Below are 14,266 nucleotides of genomic sequence, written 5' to 3' on the forward strand. Positions count from 1 at the left end.
TCAAATACAAACCAAAGTTACCTGCATGAACCCAAGGGCCATGGATTCCTCAACAAGTGAGTCCGGGGTCGAATGGAGAACCCACAAGTCTAGGGAAGAAACCAAATTTTGGATCAACCATATGGCCCCATGCTCATATGGTTTAGCCAGGAAAGAAATGTCTGGGTTGCGAAGGTGGTCAGCATCTTCCAGAACCACTAGCACGAGCTCGGAAGGGGCTTCACCCACTTTTTATTTTCTCTTGGAGAGGGTAAACAGTTCGGACCCTTGTGGGTTGAATTATTAGACACCGATCCCGAGCTTTCTTTCCTTTCTTGTTGGGAGGATGAGAGGTTGGCTCGGTTGCCACCTCCTCAGAAGAGGCCTCAGTTCTTTTCCTCTTCAACTTGGTCATTTCCGCCTTCATTTTAGCTTCCATCATGTGGTCATCTACATGTAAAATACATAAAAGTAAGGGTCAAGAAAGTAAAAAAAAATTAAAATTAAGGGTCGGAGGACCCTACCTACGTCCCCCTTCAACCCCATTTTTTTCTTACAGAACCCAAATTTACGGAGCATGTCGTTTTCTAACAAGCCCTCAATATTATAACTCTTGACATTCATGGTGGCTGAAAAGTTCTTGAAGTCATGGTCCAGCTCAGCTAATTTCTTGGGAAGAGTAAAGTTCATGACCCAGAACATGCTACAACGCCATGTCTTGGTGGACCTAACAAAAAAATATATGTTTTCCCATCCCTTATGGGAGTCTGGATTCCCTTTCAAAAATTTGTGCTCGAGGCGGATGGACAAGTAAAAACGGCAAGGAGCGGTTCTATTTATTTGAATAAATTTTAATAAGTTCCCAATCCCTGTGGGAACCTTGAAAAACCTAAATAAAACACATAAATCTAGAAGTGAACTAATGAAATTAGAGCTTAACTGTCTCAAAATATTTGAAAACAATCACATGTGGTTTGGATGAGTTTAGGCATTGGAAATCTGAGGCTCCTTTCTATCCGATCTACATAAAAAGCATAGAATCTCTCGGGGGGTTGATGAGCTCGGTCCGTCCAACCATGGATGCATATTTATATTTACAGGGCATGCCCGACCCCTCTCTAATAGTTGGTCCTAAGTCAGGATCTAAGTGGTAAGCCGAGACTTCATACCAAGGCCGACCTTTTTCTTTTAATCTAACCTCATCAGCCTTTAATTGCCTCAGTATTTTAGATTTTTCTGCTCGAGTTTCAAGAGGACATGGTTCTGGATCTTTTTCTAAAAGTTCGGATGGTCCAGGCTCAGTTTTTTGAGACACCGGGTCATCTAAATAATCAATTAATTCCATGACATATGATTCATCGGGGGAAGAAATCTCTACTCCTAGAATTAATCGAAATGAAAAAACTTACTGAAAGGGACGGATGGTAAATGGTCGGGCGTATGAAATAATGGTAGGGAAAGCTCTCAAAATTTCAACAGAGTAACGGCTCGGAGAAAATAAAGGTGAAAATAAGGGGATTGAGCTGTCGGAGAATCTAGGCCATCCATTTATTTTTCACCCGGATCATCATCTGCAACATTTGGTATGCCACGTTGGATCAAAGAAACACACCGCAAAAACGAAGAACACAAATAGAAAGACTAGGGGTCTGAACAAATTTTTTAGTCTAAACTTCTTTTGGACTAAATGAGGGGAGGTGCTATTGATGTCCCCTAAAATTGACACATCTAGACGGATCCAAGCCCATCAATAAATTGGCCCTAGCCCTTTAAGTCCCATACCTCATTATTGATCAAGTATCCACCTATTGAGCTCAATCATATACTAAGGTGTCCGAGCCTAGGAGTCCGAGCTCATGAATTTCTAACAGGGTCGGACCCCTCAACCCTGTTTATTAAAGGTCTGAATTGTTTACTAGAGGTCCAACCCCACTAATATGGTCGAGAAGTTTGAGCTCTAACATAGTTAGGGAATATGAAGACATCTTCGTCGATAAAGGAGAAACACCGATATATACGAGATTTGATCAAACCTCGTCGAGATAAGGCAAGAGTCCTAGCCGCCATAAAGAGTCCTAGTTGTTGTGGTCGTTAAGTCCTACTGCATGATGCCTTTTGTCTCAGGTAGAGTTCTATCTTAACAAGAATTATACTCCCATAGGGTAACCACCCCCTCATACCTCTATAAATACCAGGTATGAGTCTACAATTTTACTAGCGCACACTATCTTAGTCACTTAGCACTACTATATCTCACTCTTAAATTGTTCTCCAAACTGATTTAAGTATCAGAGGTGCCATGCCGAAAAACTCTCAGGTGCCCCCTAACCTTATTCTTGTCTGTGATAAATCCAGAGTACCAAATCGATACACTCAACCACGAATATTGAAGACTCGCTCTTTAGACCGAATCCAATGTAAATTTTTTATATTATTATAGATCTTAAATTTTTTTTATACAAATTGTCAAACTAAAATGGTTATTTTCAACGAAATAAAAAACTTTGCAGATCAAAATTCTGATTTTTGAATGATATTTTGAGAAAGGTGCTTTTTAAAAAAGGTATTATTTATAATTTTGAGTTTAGGGATAAAAGATACTTTTGATGCGTATATAGTTTGGATTTCACTTCTTTTTAAAAACACAAAAACATATCAATGTTATGAGACAAATCTTATATTCGTCCCGACCCATGGAAAATGTTATTTTTAATCTCAAAAATATTAATTATCATTCTAGATATTGATATGATTGACTTGCTTCACTCATATAAATATATATTATCAATTGTTGGGATATCAGGGGAAATAAACGAAATAACATTGTAGACGAACATCATAAGTAATATGAATATGATGAATATTTATAGTGGTTCACCCTCTGAACCTATCAAGGAGATCAATTCTTTATTAATAAAAAAGATAAAAAAGAGAATTGAGAATACAAAATATTTCATTCAGAACAATGTGATTTTAACACTAATTTGCTATCCACTAATCCTATTCTTTACAGGGATAAACAATCCTTAACTAATCTCACACTAAATCTTTTATCCCGCTTCTACACTTTTTTTTTAGAAGAAAAAGACTTAATCATTAGATAAATCAAAAGAAGCTACATCCATCAGCCACGATGGGTACAAAGCATCAACCCAACACAAAGATAAAGGGTGGGAAAAGGCAAAATGAGCGAGACTATGCGCTACACGATTCGCACATCTGCTAACATGAAAAATACCAAAAAAAAACTACCAGAATCAAGGAGATCTAAAATGTTGGAAACTAGAACTCCTTGGTGATTAAGACTAACAGTAAGCAAAGTCACCAGCTTGACCGCAACACTAGAATCTGAAAATAGCTGCACATTATGGAAGTCGCAATTCAAAGCTAGCAACATGACAAAATGGATTGCAAAAAGCTCTGCATCCACCACTGTACCTGAGAAGCGATAACAAGATACAGAGCCTGCACAAATCATACCAAAGTGGTTACGAATAACAACACCTACACTACAGATACCAAGATTCTCCTTAAGCCCTGCATCCACGTCAAGCCGTAAATCACCCATGGGGGAGGCTCCCATTTTTCATTTGTGACAAGCTTTGTTGTCTCAGAAGTAGCACGATAAGAAAGACGAGCTTTCTGAAATTGTTCATGGTAAGAGAAGACCCAATTTACCTTGATTTCTTTGTTAGGAATCTGAATATTGTGCTTGATTTTGCATAAATCTGTCCATATAGCCCAAGCTAGTAAGGAAAACTGCTCAAATTCAGCTGTAGAAAAACAATTCATTAAACTCAAGCCACAAAAGATGAATGGTAGTAGCTTGCCTTTCTTTAAACAAGACCAAAAATTGGTAACTTTCCAAACATCACGAACTTTGGGGCAAAAGAGGAGACTATGGCTAGTAGTGGCATCCGACGAACCACAGAAAAAACAGCATCCTGATGCATGGATATGTCTCCTACAAAAGGTTCCCTTCAGTAGGTAACAGATCATTGGTCGCACGCCAAAGAAAAATCTTGACTTTTTGTGGGATATGAATCTTCCATATCATTTTCCACCAACTCTCTAAACAATAGGCAGATTGTGATTCAAGAGGATCAAAACATCCAGTCTCAAGAAGATACCCAGATTTAACTGAATAATGACCATTTTGCCCCATTTCCAATATCTAATATCTTCTGAATCCAGATTCCGCAACGGTGTTTCCAGAATTCCATCTGCCTCAAATGATGAAAATATAGAGCGTACCATAATCTCGTTCCACGTTCGATATGGAGAAATTAACTCATGCACCAACAATGACTCGTTTGGTCGACACAAAGAACTCATCCCAGATGCTAGCTTGGGTATCCATCTATCAGAGTAAGCTTTAATTCCAAGACCATTGCCAACTCGCCACAAGAATCCTTTCTGGATAAGATCTCGACTCCACAGAATGGATCGCCAAACATAAGAAGGTTTATACCCTAATTGAGCAGTCATAATATCATCATATTTGAAATAACGAGCTTTAAGAACCTGGGACATAAGTGATGAAGGATCACTGATTATCCTCCAAACTTGTTTTGCCAAGAGAGCCCTATTGAAAGCAAGGAGGCTCCTGAATCCCATACCACCATACTGCTTTGGTCTACACATGTTCCTCCACTGAACCCAATGCAAACTCCCACCAGATGATTTATAGTTCCACTAGAAATTAGAGCAACATTGTTCCAACTCATTACACAATGAAATAGGCAACTTGAAACAAGACATTGCATACGATGGAATAGCCTCTAATAATGATTTAATGAGAGTTTCTTTACCACCTGCAGAAAAAATTTCGAAGCCCATCCATTGATTTATTTTAGCAATCTTTCGCATAACCCAGAAAATTGAATCCTTTTACTCCTCAAAGAAAATGTTGGTAGCCCCAAATATAGCTCATGACCTTTCACCATGCTGATGGAAAAAATTCTTTGGATTGCATCGATAGTATTGGATAAGGCACTTGGGCTGAAAGTGAGTGCAGATTTTTCGTAATTCACCATTTGGCTAGACGCTTTTTCATAAATCTGCAAACATGTTCTAATATAACAGCACTCTGTCTCCAAGGCACGAAAAAATATAAGACTGTCATCTGCAAAGAATAAATGAGAGATAGAAGGGCAATGAGATGCAATCTTAACTCCTTGAAACCATCTATCATGCTCCGCTTGAGATAAAATAGTCGAAAGCCCTTGAGCACAAATAGCGAACAAATACGGCGATAGAGGATCCCCCTGGTGTAGACCACGCTGAGGGATGATTTTACCAAACATAGCATGATTATTTTGTATCGAGTAAGCCACTGATGAGATACATCTGATGATTAGCTCCACAAAATCCTTCGCAAACCCAAGTTTGATCATCATTGCCTCCAAGAATTTCCATTCCACTCGATCATACGCCTTGCTCATATCTAATTTAAGAGCCCCAAAACTTATCTTATTTTTCTTGTTGTTACGAATCCAATTCATACATTCATATCCAATAATAACATTATATGTGATCAGCCTCCCTGGAACAAACGCACTTTGATGATGGTCAATGACTTTGGAAGAATTGGTCTCAGTCGATTCGTGATAGCTCGAGCTACAATTTTATAACTTGTATTGCATAAGCTGATAGGTCGAAAATCTTTCGGAGAAACTGGATTGGACACTTTAGGAATCAGTGATATAGTCGTCTCATTCCACCCAATTAAGTCGCCTTTTCTATTCAGAATATTGAGACAAGCAGCCACTACTTCTTGCCCCACAATGTTCTAGTTTTTCTGAAAAAATATAGCTGTAAACCCGTCTGGACCGGGGGCATTAGATGGTTGCATATCGAACAGTGCCTTGTAAATATCAGTTTCTGTATAAGGAGAACACAATATGGCATTCATTGCTTCATCTACCAAAGAATTAGTATTCAAAGTTGCTGCCTCAAAATCCAGCACAGAGGGGTTAGAGGAAGAAAAGAGATTAGCATAAAACTTCAATAGATATCAGCTATGTCTCTTTCAGCCACAAACCAATTACCATTTTCATCATGCAGTCCTTTGATATGGTTGATTCATTTTCTTTGAGAAGAAAACGAGTGGAAGAATTTAGTATTGCCATCACCTTGGGCCAGCCAGTTAGTTCGAACCCTCTGTTTCTAGTGTTTTCTCTTGAACCACCAGTCTTTCAATGGTATGCTCTAACTCATGAATTTGGCTAGTATTGTTTATGGAATGGATAGGATTCAATAGTCCATTGAGCTCCTTTCGAAAGGATTAAGTTTTACGAGACAAATCAGAGAATCGAGATCCGGCCCAATCCTTCATAACACGGCTAAACTGGAATAATGTATTAGGCAAATCAACATTAATATCATTAGGCATCCATTAGTTCATAACCAGGTGAAAGTCCTCCTCCAGCATCCATTTATGTTCGAACATGAACCTCTTTGGACCTTTCCTGAATATGACCTCGCAACCCTTCTTCAAGCTAACTGAAAATAAGCCTATGACCCGAATTATAGAAATCAAGATGAGATACTTCCGCCGCTGGATACATTCAATTGCCAATCATTGTTACAAAAAAATCTATCCAACCGCTCAAAGATAATATCATTATTCTTCCTCCTGTTACACCAAGTAAATAGATCATCTATACAGTTCAAATCACTCAACATACACGAGTTGATCACAGTACGAAAAGCTGACATTTGAGATAGGGAGCGCAAAGATCCACCAAATTTCTCACTTTCAAAAAGTATTTCATTAAAATCTCCCCCTAATAGCCACTGTAGATGTTGAAGCTCATAAATGCTATGTAAGCGACTGATGAGTTTCCAAGAAAAAATTCTAGAATAGGGATTAGGATTACCATAAAGCCAGTAAACCTCCAAACATTTTGCTCATGAGTCACTATGCAATCAATATGACCAGACGAATAAGAACAAATTTTTATATCATAAGGCTCATTCCAAAGCAGAACTAGACCACCTTTCCTACCTTCACAATCAACTGAAAATAAACCTTTAAATTGAAGATAGTTTCTCCACACTGCATATTGCGACTGATATAATTTAGTTTCACAAATAAAAAGCAAAGACGGGTGATTTTTGGCAACAAGATGCCTAAGCTCTCTGAATGCTCGTGGGTTCCCAAGCCCACGTGCATTCCAAACAAAACAATTCATAATGTTCGACGAGGCTGTCCAACAGCCGCCGCCAATTTATCAACAATAAAGAAGTTGAACCTGAAATATGTTTGGATTTCTCACTGGCCACTACAGATTTCTCAAGGGACTCTCTAGTCCTTTTACCGCCTCCTTCATTCTTCACCACTGTTTCATGTTCCTTACGGTATACCATATCTCCCCAAGCAAGGCGTTTCCACTGTTTCCTACGCTTAAGTACTGGAATCTTAGGTTCCACGATCATCGCTTCTTTATCTTTTGCCATCACTGTGATTATTTTAGTATCCCTCATATTTTCCACCAATACATTCTTTTTGCCTAGTCCATCCCCATCAAAAGCTTCCTTTATCAAAATTGGTCCAGATAATCCCAACAAATCAGAGTGATTGGAATAGGCATCCAAATATAAGTGCACTGTCTCAGATTCCTCCTCGTCAATTACTCGTTGTCCAGAATTGTCTGAGGTTACTGGGTTGATCTCCAGTAGATTTGTACATTTACCATTTTCAGAATCAGAAGGTGTATCGGTAGCTACTCCTCGATCGGGCTGAACACTAGAGTCTGAATTATGGCTTCGCGCATTCCATGGTCGATGTTTAACTAGAGTCATGGGAGCTCTCATCCAATTACCAAAAACCAAAGCATTTTGATCTATAGTATCGTCCTCACAATTTCTAGAGATATGGCCCAATCTTCCACACCCAAAGCAAAAATTAGGCAACTTTTCATAAATGACAATGATGCAAGCTTCCTCCATCGAGTTTGGAATCCTAACACATAATCCTTTAAGCAGAGGATCAATGATGTTTTTCAGTATTCTGATTCGTGCAAATTTGCCCGCACATTGACCTCCATCCTCCTCTTCGACTTCAATCACTTTCCTTATTTTTTCACCAAGACTTCTTAAAATAGCTGGCTGCATGAAAGCAATTGGGAAATTGTGCAATTGTACCCACAGCGGCACTTCCGAGAAGGAGAGATCAGCTGGATTTTGTAGCCCTCGTGGTTCCGCAAAAATTACCAACTCTTTGAAAAAATTCCAAGGTACATCAAGCAAGGCCCTTTTTTTGTCTGCTACAGAGTTAAAATCCAGCGAGAATAAATTATCTCCCACCATTTCTATGCTATTACCTTTCTTGGCTTGAAGAATACGAGGCATATGGTAATGAAAGGTTTCCCGATTAACCCCTTTCACTGAGAATACTTTCCCAATCAAACACATTTCCAGCCGTTGCTGACCAAGAAGAGCTAGGTCCGTCAAAAGAACCACATTTTTGGCTTGTGCGATTTTAAGCTCTTTAACTAAGTTTGCTATATCTTCTGTGTCCATGATAGTCGGTCCCGATCAAACGGGAAATACCCTATCTTCAACAGGAGATCTACTTTCACCAACCCCTAGAAGAGATTGGGGAAGCTTTTACATACCAAGAATGTTGCTCCCGCTTCTACACTTATGATTGTAGATGAGAGAATTTTGTATTTTAGTGTGATTTTGAAATGGAGAATGAATGAATAGTTATAGGTGAAGTTTAGGGAAAAAACAAAAAATTATACATCATTGAATATATAATCAGACAATCTTTGAATTCAAAGCAAGCTTAATTTTAATTCAAAGAACATCATTTTTGAATTATATACACGTGTTGATATTATGTCACAAGATACTTACTCTTTTAATTTTGCTAAGGTCCTAGCCCTGTTCTAAATCGTACTCCCATAGGTTTGTCAACTTAATTAATTACCCTATTCTATATATATTAATGTAAAATAGCTCACTCGTATTTCTTACCCAGCGCAGCCTCCCATTATTCCTCCATCCAAAAACAATTTTTCTCTCAACAAATTTTAATGTCGAAAGAAAATGATCCTCCGAAATGGGAAGCCAAATCCACAGCAAAATTAAGCAAGTCCACCGCAGAAGAGGTGTGGCCGCTCGTAGAGGATTTCTGCAGCCTCAACAGATGGCTACAAACCATTGACACATGCTACAAGATCGAAGGGTCAAACCAGGAGCCTGGCCTAGTCCGACACTGTGCCACCACTGAAGGCGGTGGAGACTGTGGCGGCGGCGGGGTTCTGAGGTGGTGCCATGAGAAGTTGTTTAATATTGATCCAATTGCCAGGTGTTTGAGCTATGAAATTTTGGAGAATAACATGGAATAAAGGGTTATAAGTCAACGATAAAAGTCGTCCCAATGGACGGTGGATGGTTTCTTGATCGAATGGTCGTTCTTGGCCGATCCGATTGAAGGGATGAGTTTCGGGGATATGGCTAGTTATCTTGATCTCAGCCTTCAAGGGATGGCAGGAAATATTGAGAAAAAGTTTTGGAAAAATGAGATGTATAAAAAGTTTATCTAAATTTCATATAGTTTCTATGGTATCTTTAGTAAGGTTAGTTGAATGTCAAAAAAAAAAAAAGTGTTCGTGAAATGTGAATGATACGAGTCATTTTTCCTTTGACACCAATGTGTGCAGTTAAAATATAGCAGAAGTTTAAAATTTTAATTTATGACATTCAAAATTTGATTAGCAGTCATATTTGTTATGAAAAAGTAAAAATTTATGGTAAAAAGTAAAAATCTCAAACTCTCAAAATTATCAAACTACACAATTTATAATATTTTTCTCTCAACTCAATTGTCTCAAATCTTTACAAATGGAGACCTATTTATAGGATTTCTTTGGAAAACAATCCAAAAACAATTTCATCATTACATACATCATCACACACTAATTTTCAATATTCAACACCTAATTTTACCTAATTTTCAACATTCAACATTATAATTTTCAACACAAATATTTTTCACATTTTCAACACTCCCCCTTGTGATGATGATCATAATACAATGATTGTCTTCATTACGTGTTTTTATACTGCCTCGTTAAAAACCTTACTAGAAAAAATCCATTGGATAAAAAACCATAGTAAGGGAAAAAGAGTGCAGTCACGTAAACTCTCCCTCATGTTGACATGAACAATTCTTCACAATTTCGTAGATTACGCATCCCAATATTATATATGTGCTTTCTGAATATTGTCGTAGGAAGTGCCTTTGTGAAGAGATCTGATGAGTTTTTACTTGATTGAATGTGACGAACATCATTATATTTATTCTTCTCAAGCTCCTTGGTGAATGCGAAGAACTTAGGAGGAATATGTTTAGTTCTGTCGCTTTTTATGTATCCTTCTTTAATTTGAGCAACACATGCAGCATTATCTTCATAAAGTATCACATGCTTCTCGTCGAATGATATTCCGCATGAGATTTGGATATGTTGAGTCATTGATTTTAACCACACACATTCACGGCTTGCTTCATGTAGTGCAATAATCTCGGCATGATTTGATGAAGTTGTTACGAGTGTTTGTTTCTGTGAACGCCAAGAAATTGCAGTGCCTCCACGAGTAAATACATATCCAGTTTGGGAACATGCCTTGTGTAGATCAGATAAGTATCCAGCATCGGCATAACCAATTATACTTGGATTAGCATCTTTTGAATATAAAAGTCCCAAGTCTGTTGTTCCTCGTAGATAACGGAATATATGTTTAATTCCGTTCCAGTGTCTCTTTGTTGGATATGTGCTAAATCTTGCCAATAAATTTACGGCAAAAGATATATCAGGCCTTGTACTATTTGTAAGATACATAAGGGCACCGATAGCACTTAGATATGGTACTTCTGGACCAAGAATATTTTCATCATCTTCACATGGACGGAATGAATCCTTTTCTATGTTTAATGATCTAACAAACATTGGAGTACTTAAAGGATTTGATTTATCCATATTAAAACGTTTAAGGATATTTTCTGTATAATTTGTCTGGTGAACAAATATTCCACATTCTTTTTGTTCAATTTGTAAACCCACACAATACTATGTTTTTTCAAGATCCTTCATTTCAAATTCTTCCTTTAAGTATGACACAACTTCTTGAATTTTCTTATTTGTTCCAATAATGTTTAAATCATCAACATATACAGCAATAATTACGCATCCGGATGTTGTTTTCTTAATGAAAACACAAGGGCATATTGAATTATTTACATATCCCTTTTTCATCAAGTGATCACTTAGTCGATTATACCACATTTGGCCGGATTGCTTTAACCCATATAATGATCTTTGTAATTTCACATAATAACATTCTCTGGGTTTTGAACTTTGTGCTTCAGGCATCTTAAATCCTTCAGGGATTTTCATATATATGACTATCAAGTGATCCATATAAGTAAGCTGTAACAACATCCATAAGGTGCATTTCTAAATTTTCAGATACTGTCAAGCTAACCAAATATCGAAACGTAATTGCATCCATCACGGAAGAATACGTTTCTTCATAATTAATTCTAGGCCTTTGAGAAAACCTTGTGCTACAAGTCGAGGTTTATATCTTACTATTTCATTTTTCTCATTTCGCTTTCGAATAAAAACCCATTTGTATCCAACAGGTTTTACACCTTCAGGTGTAAGGACTATATGTCCAAAAACATTACGTTTATTTAGCGAATCTAATTCAACCTGGATGACATCTTTCCATTTTATCCAATCCTGTCGATTTTTACATTCACCAAAAGATTTTGATTCATGATCTTCATTACCATTTATGATGTCGATTGCAACATTATAAGAAAATATATCATCTATTTCTTCTATATCTTTTCGGTTCCATATTTTTTCAGTATTAATATAATTGATAGAGATTTCACGATTCTCGTCAGTTTGTGGTTCTGACAGAACATTTTCATCATTATGTGTTTCTTCAGTAACATCATTCTTTATTTTGTGATCATCATGTGTTTCTTCAGGAACATCATTCTCTATTTTATGATCATCGTGTTTCTCTATGAATTTTCTTTTTCGAGGATTTTTATCCTTGGAACAAACTGGCCTTCCACGCTTCAGGCGTTTAATGACATCATGAGTATCTTCAATTTGTTTCTTCGGAATTTCAATTCGAGCAGGGGCATTTGCAGCATGTATATATGATTTAGTTATCCCTTTTGTGTCTGCAAATGCATCTGGTATTTGATTTGCTATTCTTTGCAAGTGCACAATTTGATGTACATCTTTTTCACATTGTTTTGTTCTTGGATCCAGATGTAACAATGATGATACATACCATGTAATTTTTTTTTCAGTATGTTTCTGTTCTCCCCCTAACATTGGGAAGATTTCCTCATTAAAATGATAATCAGAAAAACGTGCTGTGAACACAGTCGCCTGTCTGATGTTCAAGATATCGAATGATTGATGGACTATCATAACCAATATAAATTCCAATCTTTCTTTGAGGTCTCATTTTCTTTCGTTGTGGTGGTGCAATAGGCACATACACCATACATACAAAAATTCACAGATGAGAAATGTCTGGTTCTTTACCAAATGCAAGCTGCAATTGGGAGTATTTATGATATGCACTTGGTCTGATGCGAATTAATGCAGCAGCATGTAAAATTGCATGTCCCCATATAGAAATAGGGAGCTTTGTTTTCATAATCATTGGTCTAGCAATCATTTGCAGACGTTTAATCAATGATTCAGCCAATCCATTCTGTGTATGTACATGAGCAACATGATGCTTAACAATGATTCCCATAGACATACAATAATCATTGAAAGTCTGGGAAGTAAATTCACCAGCATTATCAAGTCTAATTTTCTTGATTGTATAATCGGGAAATTGATTCCTCAATTTTATTATTTGAGCAAGTAATCTTGCAAATGCAATATTTCGAGTTGACAATAAACATACATGTGACCATCTGCTGGAGGCATCAATCAATACCATAAAGTATCTAAATGGTCCACATGGTGGATGAATTGGTCCACAAATATCACCCTGAATACGTTCAAGAAAAATTGGTGATTCAGTTTGGATTTTGGCTGGTGATGGTCTTATAATAAGTTTTCCAAGAGAACATGCTTTACATTGAAACTTATTATTCTGAAAGATCTTTTGGTCTTTTAATGGATGACCATGTGTATTTTCTATAATTCTTCGCATCATTATTGAACCAGGATGTCCTAATCGATCATGCCAATTGGGTAATATTGAAGAATTATCAACTACCATGTTTGATTCAATGTGACTTATATATGTATAATGCAATCCAGTAGGGAGCATTGGTAGTTTTTCAATCACATATTTCTTTCCTGATTTATATGTGGTAAGACACATATATTTCTCATTCCCTTCATTCATTGTTTGAGTATCATACCCATGAGAATATATATCATTAAAACTCAACAAATTTCTTTTCGATTGTGGTGAATACAAAGCATCATTGATAAAAAATTTTGTATCATTAGGTAACAAAAATTGTGCTTTACCGCATCCTTTAATCAAGTCTACAGGACCTGATATTGTATTCACCATTGTTTTTGTTGGTTTTAGTTCCAAGAAATATTTTTTATCTCGAAGAATAGTGTGCGTTGTACCACTATCAGGTATGCAAATTTCCATGGGATTAGTTCCTTGTTTAGCTTTGTTCATGGCATTTTCCATATTTGAACTTCAAAAAATATGCAATGAAAAAAAATTACTAACAATACATATGTAAATATAACACATATCATAATTGTACAATAAAACACTATCATATGAATACATGAAAAATAAATTATTGTACATTTATATTCCACCAATATATTGTTCATTTTCAGAGAAATCATTGAGAAAATCTGCAGTATCAATATTTTTCATTTCTATCCCACCAACATATTGATCATTTACAAAGAAATCATTCATAATATCAGCAGCATCAAAATGAGTAGAATCACTCAAACGGTCACTGCGTTCAGTGAAGTTGGTCTCTTTTTCTTTCCCCTTTATCGATTCTTTATAGAGCTTGCAAAGGTGCTCGGGGGCTCGACAAATACGAGACCAATATCCTGGAGTGCCGCATCTAAAACAAGAACTTTCAAATCTTTTCGAGTGATTTTCATTAACACTCATGTTCTCATGATGCCTTTTCCATGGGTGGTTCGTGTCGCCCTTTTGAGATGAGTTATAAAAATAACCATCTCGATTGTTTTCAAAACCACGGCATCGACCACGACCACGGCCAATTTCACGTTCA

At 36.9% G+C, this 14,266-nt stretch overlaps 1 pseudogene; it reads left to right on the top strand.

Moving 5' to 3' along the window:
- Positions 1-8,936: 8,936 nt before the first annotated feature.
- LOC142525064 (uncharacterized) lies at positions 8,937-9,639 on the top strand (annotated as a pseudogene).
- The last annotated feature ends 4,627 nt before the right edge of the window (positions 9,640-14,266 follow it).

Source organism: Primulina tabacum, chromosome 14 (assembly GCF_025594145.1).
Source record: "Primulina tabacum isolate GXHZ01 chromosome 14, ASM2559414v2, whole genome shotgun sequence".
NCBI classification, from domain to species: domain Eukaryota; kingdom Viridiplantae; phylum Streptophyta; class Magnoliopsida; order Lamiales; family Gesneriaceae; genus Primulina; species Primulina tabacum.